Here is a 14,833-nt window from a genome sequence, read left to right as displayed (position 1 = left end):
AATCAAGCAGGGTGTAGGGTAAAGCCTGCAGTCGGTAGAAGTGGTATTCCTAACCACTAGTGTAAACGTATTAGCAACGAAATGTATTTATTGGCATAGCCAAGTAATCACACGGGGTGACATGCATAAGAATGCGCTTCATCAGAGGTTAATGATTCAATGGGAAGTTCAAGCTTTATACACCAGCATATGATTATGTCATGAATAAATTATACACAAAGCAATAATGATTGGTCAAACACACAGTACGCAGTGAATATGGGCGCAATCAAGGGCCGGTTGACTACATTATAACTCTGGTATAATAGATGTAATTTGAAAACATATATACATACAAAACAGTGATAATGATGAAAAATATGTATATTATTTCTTACTTTAAACTCCCAGAAAGAAATAAAATAAGATAAATAAATTAGATGAGGTTGGTACATTAAATATATGTATATGGGGGGGAACTTCCGGGCGGCCGCCATGACAGGTCGCATTTTTGCTAGCTGCTACAGACCTTAAGACTAATCTTTCTAAAATCTGCTTTTACAGAAATAACTACAGAACCTGATACAAATGACAAAGCCCATCTGAATGCAGCTAAAATTTATAAGTTTATTCACAATCACAATACTCCGGAGACTATTTGAGGTTGCGGCCTCCTATTTAACCCCCTGGCAGAGTGTCTTAGGATCTCTGTCGTTATCAAGTTTTATTAGAGCACTTTTTTTCTAATATATATATCCGCCATCAGCATCTATCTAAAGTGTTGGGAAGATGACAGATTTACTTTTACAAGCGATCAGCGATCTGCTAGAAACCTATCAAAAGGCATTCACTGAGACCTTACATGCAGCTTTCCACCCCAGGCCGCTGGACAAAGAACCTATACATGCACATAGGGGTTATGGGGGTTGAGGTGCTTTGGGGCCCCGGCACCAGCCACTTGCCTCCCTGATTGTTACTAAGGCCCTGGCACTAGTTGCATGCTCCGAGGTGAGAATGAAAAGCTCTCCGCGATAGTGTTAGGAGATGGCAGCGGAGCTAATGTATCTACAAATGGAGAGTCTGCAGTATTGGACTCAGACATTGAAGTTCGATCTACCAGTGCAATAACCGCAATACTACTTGCCTCAAACCATCGGGGGGTTACAGCCCTGCCACAGCCACCCACAAGGCCTACCAGATTCCAGGTGCTGCAGTGCTCAGCTGGAATGAAGCGACTGAGCTTGGAGGGCACAGTGCAGCCATCGTTAGGGAGGACTTTGAATTTCACCTCCGTAGCGAACACTAAGAGAATGTACCTACTACCGCCGGTACACTGCCTTAATATCCCTGGGACTTTATATGGAGGTGTGAGGGACATTGACAATATCACATTTTTCTGGCTATACCTCCTCTGGTTCACTGGACTGAACTCTTTCACTAGTGCGAGATACCGGTCTTTGCCTGACTGAGTTGGAGTAGGGTAACTCTATGTTTGCAACATGTGGACTGCTATAAGGCTATTTGACTTCAATGTTTTTCCCTTCCTTTTTTTGTAATTTTTTTTTATTAATTGAGATTTTTTAACAATTACAGCAAGTAAAATATATCCATACATAATTCAAACATAATGATGAAGGCATGTATACACCAAGCTAGATACCATCATAAACAAAACAGCCAAATACAGATATTGTAACCTTAGACATTGAATCCTAACTTATATAATGTTATACCTATGGACCTGTTAGCAAAAAGCCATAGTACAACATCTTATCAACCAAATAAACATAAAAAGCAGTTAAACCTCATTTTCGTTTTTATAAACAAAACAAAAAAAAATTATAATGCCCCCCCTACCTTATTCCGTGATACTAGGATATTCCTTCCTTTCAATAGCAAAAGTCGGGAACTCAGACCCTCTGAAGGGTGAAATTACTCGTCTTTGCTCTTCTATACACAGTGATTGTATAAACCTTCTCCACTTATTAAAAAAATGTTTTATTTCATTTTCTGAATTTATAGAGGTGTCATATTGTTCCACTATTGCCTGTCCTTTTATCTAGTTTATACATTCTATTAAATTAGGGCTTTTCATGGATTTCCAATATTTTAGAATTAATGATCTACCAATCAATATTACTGTATTCAAAAATGTATTATTCACTTGCGATACTTGGTCTTTATATAGAAAAAGAATATGATCCTCTGTCATTCTGATTACTTTTTTATTTATTTTGTTTAGCCAAAAGTTCAACTTTTTCTAAAATTTTTATATTTTGGGACAACTCCATAGACAATGTTGTAAATCTGCTGCTACCAGACAACATTTAAAACACTTAGGCCTAGATTTGGAGTTTGGCGGTAGAAGGGCTGTTAACGCTCCGCGGGCTTTTTTCTGGCTGCACCATAAATTTAACTCTGGTATCGAGAGTTCAAACAAATGCTGCGTTAGGCTCCAAAAAAGGAGCGTAGAGCATTTTTACCGCAAATGCAACTCTCGATACCAGAGTTGCTTACGGACGCGGCCAGCCTCAAAAACGTGCTCGTGCACGATTCTCCCATAGGAAACAATGGGGCTGTTTGAGCTGAAAAAAAACCTAACACCTGCAAAAAAGCCGCGTTCAGCTCCTAACGCAGCCCCATTGTTTCCTATGGGGAAACACTTCCGACGTCTGCACCTAACACTCTAACATGTACCCCGAGTCTAAACACCCCTAACCTTACACTTATTAACCCCTAATCTGCCGCTTCCGCTATCGCTGACCCCTGCATATTTTTTTTAACCCCTAATCTGCCGCTCCGTAAACCGCCGCAACCTACGTTATCCCTATGTACCCCTAATCTGCTGCCCTAACATCGCCGACCCCTATATTATATTTATTAACCCCTAATCTGCCGACCGGAGCTCATCGCTACTATAATAAATGGATTAACCCCTAAAGCTAAGTCTAACCCTAACACTAACACCCCCCTAACTTAAATATAATTTACATCTAACGAAATTAATTAACTCTTATTAAATAAATTATTCCTATTTAAAGCTAAATACTTACCTGTAAAATAAATCCTAATATAGCTACAATATAAATTATAATTATATTATAGCTATTTTAGGATTAATATTTATTTTACAGGCAACTTTGTAATTATTTTAACCAGGTACAATAGCTATTAAATAGTTAAGAACTATTTAATAGTTACCTAGTTAAAATAATAACAAATTTACCTGTAAAATAAATCCTAACCTAAGTTATAATTAAACCTAACACTACCCTATCAATAAATTAATTAAATAAAATACCTACAATTACCTACAATTAACCTAACACTACACTATCAATAAATAAATTAAATACAATTGCTACAAATAACTACAATTACATAAACTAACTAAAGTACAAAAAATAAAAAAGAACTAAGTTACAAAAAATAAAAAAATATTTACAAACATAAGAAAAATATTACAACAATTTTAAAATAATTACACCTACTCTAAGCCCCCTAATAAAATAACAAAGACCCCCAAAATAACAAAATGCCCTACCCTATTCTAAATTAATAAATGTAAAAGCTCTTTTACCTTACCAGCCCTGAACAGGGCCCTTTGCGGGGCATGCCCCAAGAAAATCAGCTCTTTTGCCTGTAAAAAAAAACATACAATACCCCCCCCAACATTACAACCCACCACCCACATACCCCTAATCTAAACCAAACCCCCCTTAAATAAACCTAACACTAAGCCCCTGAAGATCTTCCTACCTTGTCTTCACCATCCAGGTATCACCGATCCGTCCTGGCTCCAACATCTTCATCCAACCCAAGCGGGGGTTGGCGATCCATCATCCGGTGGCTGAAGAGGTCCAGAAGAGGCTCCAAAGTCTTCATCCTATCCGGCAAGAAGAGGACATCCGGAACGGCAAACATCTTCTCCAAGCGGCATCTTCGATCTTCTTGCATCCGGTGCGGAGCGGGTCCATCTTGAAGCAGGCGACGCGGATCCATCCTCTTCTTCCGTTGTCTCCCGACGAATGACGGTTCCTTTAAGGGACTTCATCCAAGATGGCGTCCCTTGAATTCCGATTGGCTGATAGGATTCTATCAGCCAATCGGAATTAAGGTAGGAATATTCTGATTGGCTGATGGAATCAGCCAATCAGAATCAAGTTCAATCCGATTGGCTGATCCAATCAGCCAATCAGATTGAGCTCGCATTCTATTGGCTGTTCCGATCAGCCAATAGAATGCGAGCTCAATCTGATTGGCTGATTGGATCAGCCAATAGGATTGAACTTGATTCTGATTGGCTGATTCCATCAGCCAATCAGAATTTTCCTACCTTAATTCCGATTGGCTGATAGAATCCTATCAGCCAATCGGAATTCAAGGGACGCCATCTTGGATGACGTCCCTTAAAGGAACCGTCATTCGTCGGGAGACAACGGAAGAAGAGGATGGATCCGCGTCGCCTGCTTCAAGATGGACCCGCTCCGCACCGGATGCAAGAAGATCGAAGATGCCGCTTGGAGAAGATGTTTGCCGGTCCGGATGTCCTCTTCTTGCCGGATAGGAGGAAGACTTTGGAGCCTCTTCTGGACCTCTTCAGCCGCCGGATGATGGATCGCCAACCCCCGCTTGGGTTGGATGAAGATGTTGGAGCCAGGACGGATCGGTGATACCTGGATGGTGAAGACAAGGTAGGAAGATCTTCAGGGGCTTAGTGTTAGGTTTATTTAAGGGGGGTTTGGGTTAGATTAGGGGTATGTGGGTGGTGGGTTGTAATGTTGGGGGGGGTATTGTATGTGTTTTTTTTACAGGCAAAAGAGCTGAAATTCTTAGGGCATGCCCCGCAAAAGGCCCTGTTCAGGGCTGGTAAGGTAAAAGAGCTTTTAACTTTTTAAATTTAGAATAGGGTAGGGCATTTTTTATTTTGGGGGGCTTTGTTATTTTATTAGGGGGCTTAGAGTAGGTGTAATTATTTTAAAATTGTTGTAATAATTTTCTTATGTTTGTAAATATTTTTTTAATTTTTGTAACTTAGTTCTTTTTTATTTTTTGTACTTTAGTTAGTTTATGTAATTGTAGTTATTTGTAGCAATTGTATTTAATTTATTTATTGATAGTGTAGTGTTAGGTTAATTGTAGGTAGTTTATTTATTTAATTAATTTATTGATAGGGTAGTGTTAGGTTTAATTATAACTTAGGTTAGGATTTATTTTACAGGTAAATTTGTTATTATTTTAACTAGGTAACTATTAAATAGTTATTAACTATTTAATAGCTATTGTACCTGGTTAAAAGAATTACAAAGTTGCCTGTAAAATAAATATTAATCCTAAAATAGCTATAATATAATTATAATTTATATTGTAGCTATATTAGGATTTATTTTACAGGTAAGTATTTAGCTTTAAATAGGAATAAGTTATTTAATAAGAGTTAATTTATTTCGTTAGATGTAAATTATATTTAAGTTAGGAGGGTGTTAGTGTTAGTGTTAGACTTAGCTTTAGGGGTTAATCCATTTATTAGAATAGCGGTGGGGTCTGCTCGGCAGATTAGGGGTTAATAAGTGTAGGCAGGTGTCGGCGACGTTGAGGGGGGCAGATTAGGGGTTAATAAATATAATATAGGGGTCGGCGGTGTTAGGGGCAGCAGATTAGGGGTACATAAGGATAACGTAGGTGGCGGCGCTTTGTGGTCGGCAGATTAGGGGTTAATTATTGTAAGTAGCTGGCGGCGACGTTGTGGGGGGCAGGTTAGGGGTTAAAAAATGTAATACAGGGGTCGGCGGGGTTAGGGGCAGCAGATTAGGGGTACATAAGTATAACGTAGGTGGCGGTCGGCAGATTAGGGGTTAAAACATTTTAATCGAGTGGCGGCGATGTGGGGGGACCTCGGTTTAGGGGTACATAGGTAGTTTATGGGTGTTAGTGTACTTTAGGGTACAGTAGTTAAGAGCTTTATGAACCGGCGTTAGCCCAGAAAGCTCTTAACTCCTGCTATTTTCCGGCGGCTGGAGTTTTGTCGTTAGAGCTCTAACGCTCACTTCAGAAACGACTCCAAATACCGGCGTTAGAAAGATCCCATTGAAAAGATAGGATACGCAATTGACGTAAGGGGATCTGCGGTATGGAAAAGTCGCGGCTGAAAAGTGAGCGTTAGACCCTTTAATCACTGACTCCAAATACCAGCGGGCGGCCAAAACCAGCGTTAGGAGCCTCTAACGCTGGTTTTCACGGCTACCGCCGAACTCTAAATCTAGGCCTTATTATTTAACGACTCATACCATTTTGCTTTAACTGCCGGGGTAATGTATATTCTATTTACAATTTTTAAAAAGGATTCTCTCCACGCAATAGACAAAGTTGCTTGGTCTGTCAGCTGTAGGCTTTTTTGTATTTTCTCTACTGGTGGTTGCCAGTTGGCTGCAATTTTATCTATATTCTCTTTCCCCTGCAAAGTTTTAAGTGCTTTGTATAATACAGAAATGGAGTGGTTCCCCACCTTAAAGATATTCAAGACTGGTCCTAAAAGTTTCCATGGGCTATCTTCCAAATTCTCTATAATAATTTTATTATAAAAATGGCGCACCTATAAATATGCAAAGAATTCTTTATCTGGTAGCATAAATTCATTTTTAAGCTCTTGGAAAGTTTTACACCTTCTGGATTCTTTTTCTTTTAATTGTTGCATATAAATAAGACCTTGCAACTTCCATCTTTGAAAAACTCTTGAGCCTAATGCCGGTTCAAAGTTCAGATTACCTGTTATTGTAAGGTATTTGGACCATCTTGAATTAGCTTGTGATATTTTAACATTTTTTTGCCATGCATATATTATATTCTTAATGGAGGACAGATTTTTAACTTCTGTCAGGAGGTTCTCCTTGCAATGTAATAAAGCCTTAAGCGCATACTGTCTGACTAATTGTTCTTCCAAGCAAAAAATAGAATAATAGTTTGCCTCTGTTAACCAATCCTTAGCAATTTTCCCCATGCATACTATATTGTATAATTCTATGTCCGGGAAGGACAATCCTCCCTCTTTTCTATAATATGCCATTTTTTGTAATGCCAATGCCTTCCGTTTTCCTCCCCATAAAAACCTCACACATTTTTGTTTAAAAATCTGGAAATCTTTCCTTTTGATAAATACAGGTAAATTTTGTAATAAATATAGCAATTTAGGATATGCTACCGTTTTAATCAAATTAATCTTTCCAGATCGTCCAACTTACCAGATCATTAAAAATGTTTGCAAATATATGATTATAGTTTGCCGAGTACCATTTACTGGGGTCTCTATCCAGTCTGATACCTAAATACTTAATCTCCTCTTTAGTTTCTTTAAAAGGACAATCTCTATAACTGTCTCTATTTTTATAAATTCAGAGAACTTCTGATTTATTAAAATTGACTTTATATCCCGAAAATGTACTAAATTTTTCTAAGGCTTGTATTAGAATAGGCATATTTTTCTTGGTGTCCCTTACAAAAACTAAAAGATCATCTGCGTACAGTAGCAATGTTACTTTCCTCTTTCCCAACAAAACACCTTCCACTTCCTTTCAAATATATAATGCCAACGGTTCAATCGCTAAATTGAACAAATATGGAGATAGCGGGCATTCTTGTCTTGTCCCTTTTTGGAGGAGGAAACTAGCTGTATTACACCCGTTGACCACAATATTTGCCATGGGTTTATTATATATCAATTGTATCATTTTAAGGAAATTTCCGCTAAGCCCGAATGTATTTATTACCGTAAACCGGTGGTTCCATGTTATCATATCAAACGCTTTTTCTGCATCGATTGTTGTCACGGCCATATCAGTCTTGGGTCTAATTCCATTTCTATTTATTTGGGACCAATAATATTCAATGATCCATTGTAATTTCCTTAAATTAGTGGTTGACTAATCATTCCTTTTAGTCTTTGGGCTATAATACTCATAAAAAAATTTTAGTCATTATTTAATAATGAAATGAGTCTATACGCATTTAAATCTTCCGGGTCCTTATCCTTTTTTAAAATTAAAGTTATTGTTGAAGCTGTGAAATACTTAGATGGTAACTCCCCTTGTATAAAAATTGCATTAAATAACCCTTTCAACGTTGGACTAATTTCTTCCCTCTACATTTTATAAAGTTCTATTGGTAGCTGATCTGGACCAGGCACTTTGCTGATGTAAGCTTAATTGTTTTTTTAATCTCTTCTAGAGTTATAGGGCTGTTTAGTACCTCCAACTTATCCTTATCTAGTTTTGGTAACCTAATCTTTTCCCAAAATTGTGTTTTAGTTTCCTGGCATATTATACCTTCTGTATATATCTTTTGGTAAAATTCCAATATTTGTTTACTTATCTCCTTATTATTTATATACCTTTCCTTCCCAACTTTAATTGCTTCAATACCTTGCCTTTTCCTTTTGAGCTTAACTAAGTTAGCAAGGAATTTTCCAGCTTTACCACTATATCTGTAATAGAATGCTCTAATTCTTGCTTCCTCTTGTCTAATTTTTTGGGTCAAAAAAAATTCTCTTTCCTTTTTTTGCTCTAATGTACTTTTCCCACAGTCTGTTTGATGAGTCACTAAGAAATTAGTTATAACAGTTTCTAACCTGACTTGATAATAAAAGTTCTTTTCTTTGAGATTCCTGTTTTTTCCCTATTAAATATGATTTTATTTTGCCTCTAATTACTGCTTTGAAGGTCTCCCATAGTAGTTCATGTCTATCTTTATACTCCTGATTATCAGAGTAGAAATCATTCCATTTCTGTTTCAACCATGCTTTAAATGAAGTATTTGAAACTAAATAGTTGGGGAAGAAAAATGTTGCCGTATTATTCATATTAGTTTTTTTAATCTGTATCTTAAGAGATCGGATGGCATGATCGGATAAAATTATATCTTTTATATCTGTTAGCATCTCCTCTCCATTCTCATAAGATTTTCAGAAACCAAAAATGCATCTATTCTTGACATAGTTTTATGACTTAAGAATACACATGAAAAAATTCTTGCATCTGGATTTTGATTTCTCCATATATCTTTTAGTCTTAGAGACCTGCAAAAACCTTTGAGTATCTTTGCTTCTTGACTACTTTTATTATTAAGAGACGGTCTTAATCTGCATAACCATATTCAAGTCTCCCACCAGGATAATATTCTCTGGTCCCATATTTATTAGTTTGATTTGTATTTTTTTCCAAAAATCTCTATCTAAAGTATTAGGCCCATAAATATTACAGAGGTTCAATAATCTCCCCTCTATTTCCACTTGTAAAATCATATACCTCCCTTCCTCATCCAAATTTTTTGTTACAATCTTATATTCCAGATGTTTATTAAAAAGGATTGCAACACCCTTTTTCCTATCATGACATGGTGTTGCAATTACTTCACCCACCCATCCCATTTGTAATTTATTATTTTCCTGCTTCCTTAGGTTGGTATCTTGGAGCATGGCAATATCTGCCTTATGTTTTTTAATACATTTCAAAATGTTCTTCCTCTTTATTGGGGAGGAAATTCCCCAAACATTCCATGAAACCAAGTTAACGAGTTCCTTCATTTTATATTATTATTAGTCATCCACCCATCGGAGAGGGGGGGGAACAAACTTTAACACTTAAAATCAACCAATATTTCCCTATAGGGGGATCACCCTCATCTACAGCAGCATATTTTCCTATCTTAATACCAGCAGGTGTGATATGGTGTCGAACCACTGAACAAGCAGTGTAGTATCTACATACATCATTCTTATCTTCATAATAACAAATATCCTATAGTACTTTAATATAATACTGAACATACATTCTATTCACCACCTCTTCTATTATTGCTTGACTATTACCCATTATAGTTAGGCTTCACTAGTGGCTTTTCCCCCCTCTTGTCTGTTATTCAGATATATTCTAGCCTCTTTGAGATTATTTAATAATGTATTTCCTTGATCATCAAATATCTTAATCCTACCCGGATAGATTATTGTAGCTTTAAGCCCTAGATTGATTAAACTAGTACAAATTGGTACCATTTCTTTTCTTTTCTTTGATGTCTCTACTGGAAAATCTTGAAACGAGTAAATTTTTCTCTCCTACCATTACCAGCATTTTTTGTTTGTATTGTCTCAAAAGATTTACCTTATCCTGAAAGTTAAGATATTTGATGGTCGTGGGTCTGTTTCTCGTATTGCCATTTATATAGTTCCTAGTACTTCCTATCCTATGAGCCCTCTCCATGTGTAAACCCTGTTGTGGTATATGTATCCCTAGCATCTGTGGTAACTGGTGTGATGCAAACTTCATTAGATCTTGAAATTCCATTGACTATGGTAACCTTATGATTCTTATATTATTACGCCTTGAGCGATCTTCTAGTTCTTCTAATTTGTCTTGCATATTGGATATTTGTATGGCCTGTTCATTAATCTTTATGTCTTGTCTATTATTTACATCTTCTAAATCAGATATTCTATTTTCGGCTTCTACTAGCCTGTATGAAAATTGTTTCCTGTGACAATAATGCTATCTCTTGTATGACCTGTTCAAACTGTGGTAACATTAACTCAGCGATTTGTCTGACCATTTCCTGTGAGTCTATTCTATTTTTAGAAGTGATAAACCTTTCCATTTGAATCTTAAGTAATATAACAATTCTATATTAATCAACTAGTGTTTAGGGGAGAACTTAATGTTCGCCCGTGTAGTTTTAAATTGTGAAATAAAGTGCCTTCATTTATACATTTATTATTAAGTGACTTGTGGAGAGAGAGAAAAAAAAAAGTGAAGTGTACTACTACCAACCAAAGTACAAAAATTCTAGCTTCCCTTTTCTTTCTCTTTTTGTGTAAACCAAAATTCAATTGCTACTTTGATCACAGGTTTAATTTCTTTCTGTTCATACAAACAACCCCTCAAAAGATAACCTGATCATTATGCTTCACAATATTCAACACAAAATCCACTACTATACCTTTACAACAATGCTATATAGCGTAATCCCACTCTTTACTCTGCTGACCGTATTGCTGGTTAATTACCTTGTCTTGTAGAGTCATGCATAATCCTATTACCCAACTCAACTCTCCCTTCTCTTACTTCCTCCTTCTTGGGGCAAAGTTCCTGGGACTTACCCTCTGCTTTGATTACAAATACTTGTATGCTGGGTCTATACTTGGACTAAGCTATAATCTCTTCTCTTGATCTGTCTATTTTAAACAAGCTAGAATTTACTAGGTTCTCTTCGTAATGCTCCTTTAAATAATTATACCTATATATATATAAATATAAATATATATATATATATATAAATATAAATATATATATATATATAGCACTGAATTTAATATCTAAGCAGTTAGCTCTGTTTAAACATATGATACAAAGTTCTGTAGAGTAATTTAAGTGCCCCTATAAAGCAGTCCCGCTTCCAGTTCCGAGTCCAGTTCCAAATCCCCCTACTGCCTCTGTCCAAAAAAAAGAAAGGCCAGTCGCCCCTTGTGTAATCCTATCAAAATTGGTGGGAACACAGTTACTTGAAACCAGTTTTTACTTTCCTCCTTACAGCTCTCCTTAATGCAGGGGCCACGGTCATTTGTCCCCCTCTTCCCACTTTATCCTTTTATGGGAGGACTTGTACTCTGTAAGCGTGGTCTGTCAAAAAGTTATTGTTTCTCTACTTTAAGGCAGGAACACCTCGCTCTATCCATCCGTAGCAACCCACTACCTTATCTTGCTGTAGTTAAGACTTTATTCACATTAGCGGTACTTAACTCCAGTCCAAAAGATTACTTTTAAACCACTGCTGCTTCGTATTATCACCTCCCTGTTATTTTCTCTTATCCTCAAGATTTAAAACAAGCAATGAGCATTCAAGTAAATCTTTTCTCTTTAAAAAAACGCCCTAGGGCTCTATAATGGCAACCCAACAGCTGTTGTACCTTCACTCTTCCAAAGTAATACAAAGCTTATTTGTGCTTAAGAACCCTCCTCCAGTTAGTTCTAGCAGAATGGGTGTTATAAATGCGAGGGAACTAGCCTCCGGGTAAACTGTAGACTGTTATTAGTCCGTAAAGTCTGGTTTTACTCTCACTTCCTTCAGGCTGTTTTTACTGGTCCATGGTTCTCCCCACTCACCATCCGCCGTTCTCGGTACCCTGGCTGCCACCACAATCAGCTCGCTTAACTCTCTCCTGCTCCAGCATGTATTACGTATTTCCTGTGTGCCATACATCCCTGGTGACTCTGCTGTTATGGCCTGCTGCAGCTCCCACCTCCTACAATCGACCCGGACTAAGGGTCCAAAATAACGTCACCTTTGTGGGCCGGTGACTTTGCTAGTCGTGGCGGTTCCTGTTGGTTTGACAGGCCTCCCGCAGTGTCGCAGGGTTTCCCAGGCACAGACCAGTGCCTATGGTTAGCTTGTCGGCTGCTTGGGGATACTTCACTTGCTCTTCCCTTCACGAGCAACACTGCTATGCGCCATGCCTTGCACAATAGCTCCTCCCCTTCCTTCCGGCCTCTCCAATGTTTTTCCCTTCCTATAATTTATATCTCTTGAATTTCACCCCCCCCCCATTACAGGCTGAGTTTACCTCTTACCTTACTTGCTGTATTATAGTGCTTGTCCATATGGACAAGTTACAACTATTTATATTTACCTGTATGTGTTATTATATATTATCTCACAGATTTCAGTGAGCATTATGTGGGGCTTAGTATGTTTACCTGGGTATAAGAATCACAGTAGCTACTGTGCATTATTTGAGAGATCTGTTTTGACTATATAGTCCTTTCCATTGACAATAACCTCTCATGAGGTGCCCAGCCTTCTATTGAGCTGCCTGTGGCCGAGGCAGCGCAACATACTGAGTGTCTGGGCTTAATACGTACTTTACATAGCCTATCTGGGGTTTATACTACCATTACCTACTAAACTAAGGACCTGTTAAGATAAGATCACATTACTATCATATTTGCTATCCTTGAGATATGGTATGCGCCCTTAGCTGACCTGATAAATACATGACCCTACTGGTAATCTTTACTCTGATGTAATTTAATATGCTGGCTTTTGGACTGGAGTCTAGAACATCCTTTTAATTATAGAGTAACTAGAGATATTTATGTATAATACTACTAATGTTAGCTGCCAGATTTATGTTGAGTGATATTGTAGGCCTTTTTCCCACTATAAGCTATACCCAATTTCATTATATAGCTACTGCAGAAATAGCTGGCCTGCCATAGCCTTAAGATATATGTAAGCTGACGCATCTGACATGTCCCTCAATATCATACCCCACCAGTACTACCTATATATAGACAAGACGTGGATTCCCGGTTGACAGGGTAATAGACAGTAATAGACAATACAACAGTTCTAACAGCTTTATTGGGCTTCTCCCTTATCATAGACAATATTTAGAGCAGTTCTAGTAGCTTTATTGCTTTTCCCCTTAACCCCCTTCCCATTTTCCTTAAGCACTGGACGGTCAGGGATAACATTCTAACAGGCTAAGAACAAGCTTCCAATAGTAACACAGTAAAAACATTATATTTCATGGGATATAGCTTGAAGAACTCTATTTATAACAGTGTGTAACAACTCTCAAAGGCGAAACAGGTCTGACATATTTCCTACAGACCATAGGCCCATGCATACTGCTTTGATCCACAATGTTTACAGCCTTTATGGTTGAGGGCCTTTGTTTAATTAATATACTACCTAATTCCACTTCTCTACATTAGTATTTATCTCACACACTAATGGATGAGGAGCTCTTACCCTACTGACCACGCCTTATAAAACGTACGAGATGACCATTTAGCCACTCAGTTAATATTTATATATTAAGTTTGCAACTAGTAGCTGTTGATTATTTTTTTTCTTTATAGAGCCTGCCTTTTTCCCTTCTATTTATGTTTATACATATATAGCAGATATCTGAAACACCTAGTCCTTAAGGATAATTGGCAGGTGCCCTAACTATATGCAAGATATATTATGTACACTTGTATATTCATAGACCCCAACTTTCAGTTAGACTTGTACACTATTCCAGAATATTAGCTGGGCCTAATTTTGTTTTATACAATAACTTTCTATATTAAGTGAAAAAATAGTTTTTTTTTCATATGAGACCCACAATTGGTCTCCTGTATTTCAAGATACCTTCCTGTAGTAATATTATCAATTGGTTTGAGGTCCAAGAGTGGCCTCCTGAGTTTTTTTTTTGAAGGTTTACTTTGTCAGGCATGTTATATATGAGTTGTACCTTAATCTGTTTCCTAAAGCTTCATGGATACTGTAACTAACTTGAATGTCATTATCGTAAACTTCTTGTATGCCTTTTATTTTAACCTCAATAAAAAAATAATTTTAAAAAAATTATATGCTGTGCCATGTGCTGCTGGCAGCCATTACTCACCTTTCTTGCTGAATCTGGTTCAGAGTGTGTGATGCTGCTTATTTCCTGCACGCCCTCTTATGGCCAGACTGTTGTACATCATCCGTGTGAGACAGGTTGCAGTCTCAGAATTGTGATGTCATCACTTATTATTTAAAGGGCCTCTGTTCAGTATACTTTGCCCTTGCGTTGTCTCAGACCTGTTTGTGAGTCCCTGTGTTCCAGTTCCTGTGTATTACCTGGCTAGTCTGACGTCTCTTCTGGTTTCTGATTCCTGGCTTGTTCCTGACTTTGCTGTTCTCCTTGTTCCTGATTCTGGCTCGTCTGACTACTCGCTTTGGCTCCTGACTCGGCTCGTCTGACTACCAGCTCTGGTTTTGACTCCTGGCTTGTTATTTGACTTGTGGACTTTTTATTATTTTTGTTATTAATAAAGGT

This window comes from Bombina bombina, chromosome 5 (genome assembly GCF_027579735.1).
Source record: "Bombina bombina isolate aBomBom1 chromosome 5, aBomBom1.pri, whole genome shotgun sequence".
Taxonomy (NCBI): Eukaryota; Metazoa; Chordata; class Amphibia; order Anura; family Bombinatoridae; genus Bombina; species Bombina bombina.
The sequence above is the reverse complement of the archived record's forward strand: the minus strand, read 5'-3'. Positions refer to the sequence as shown.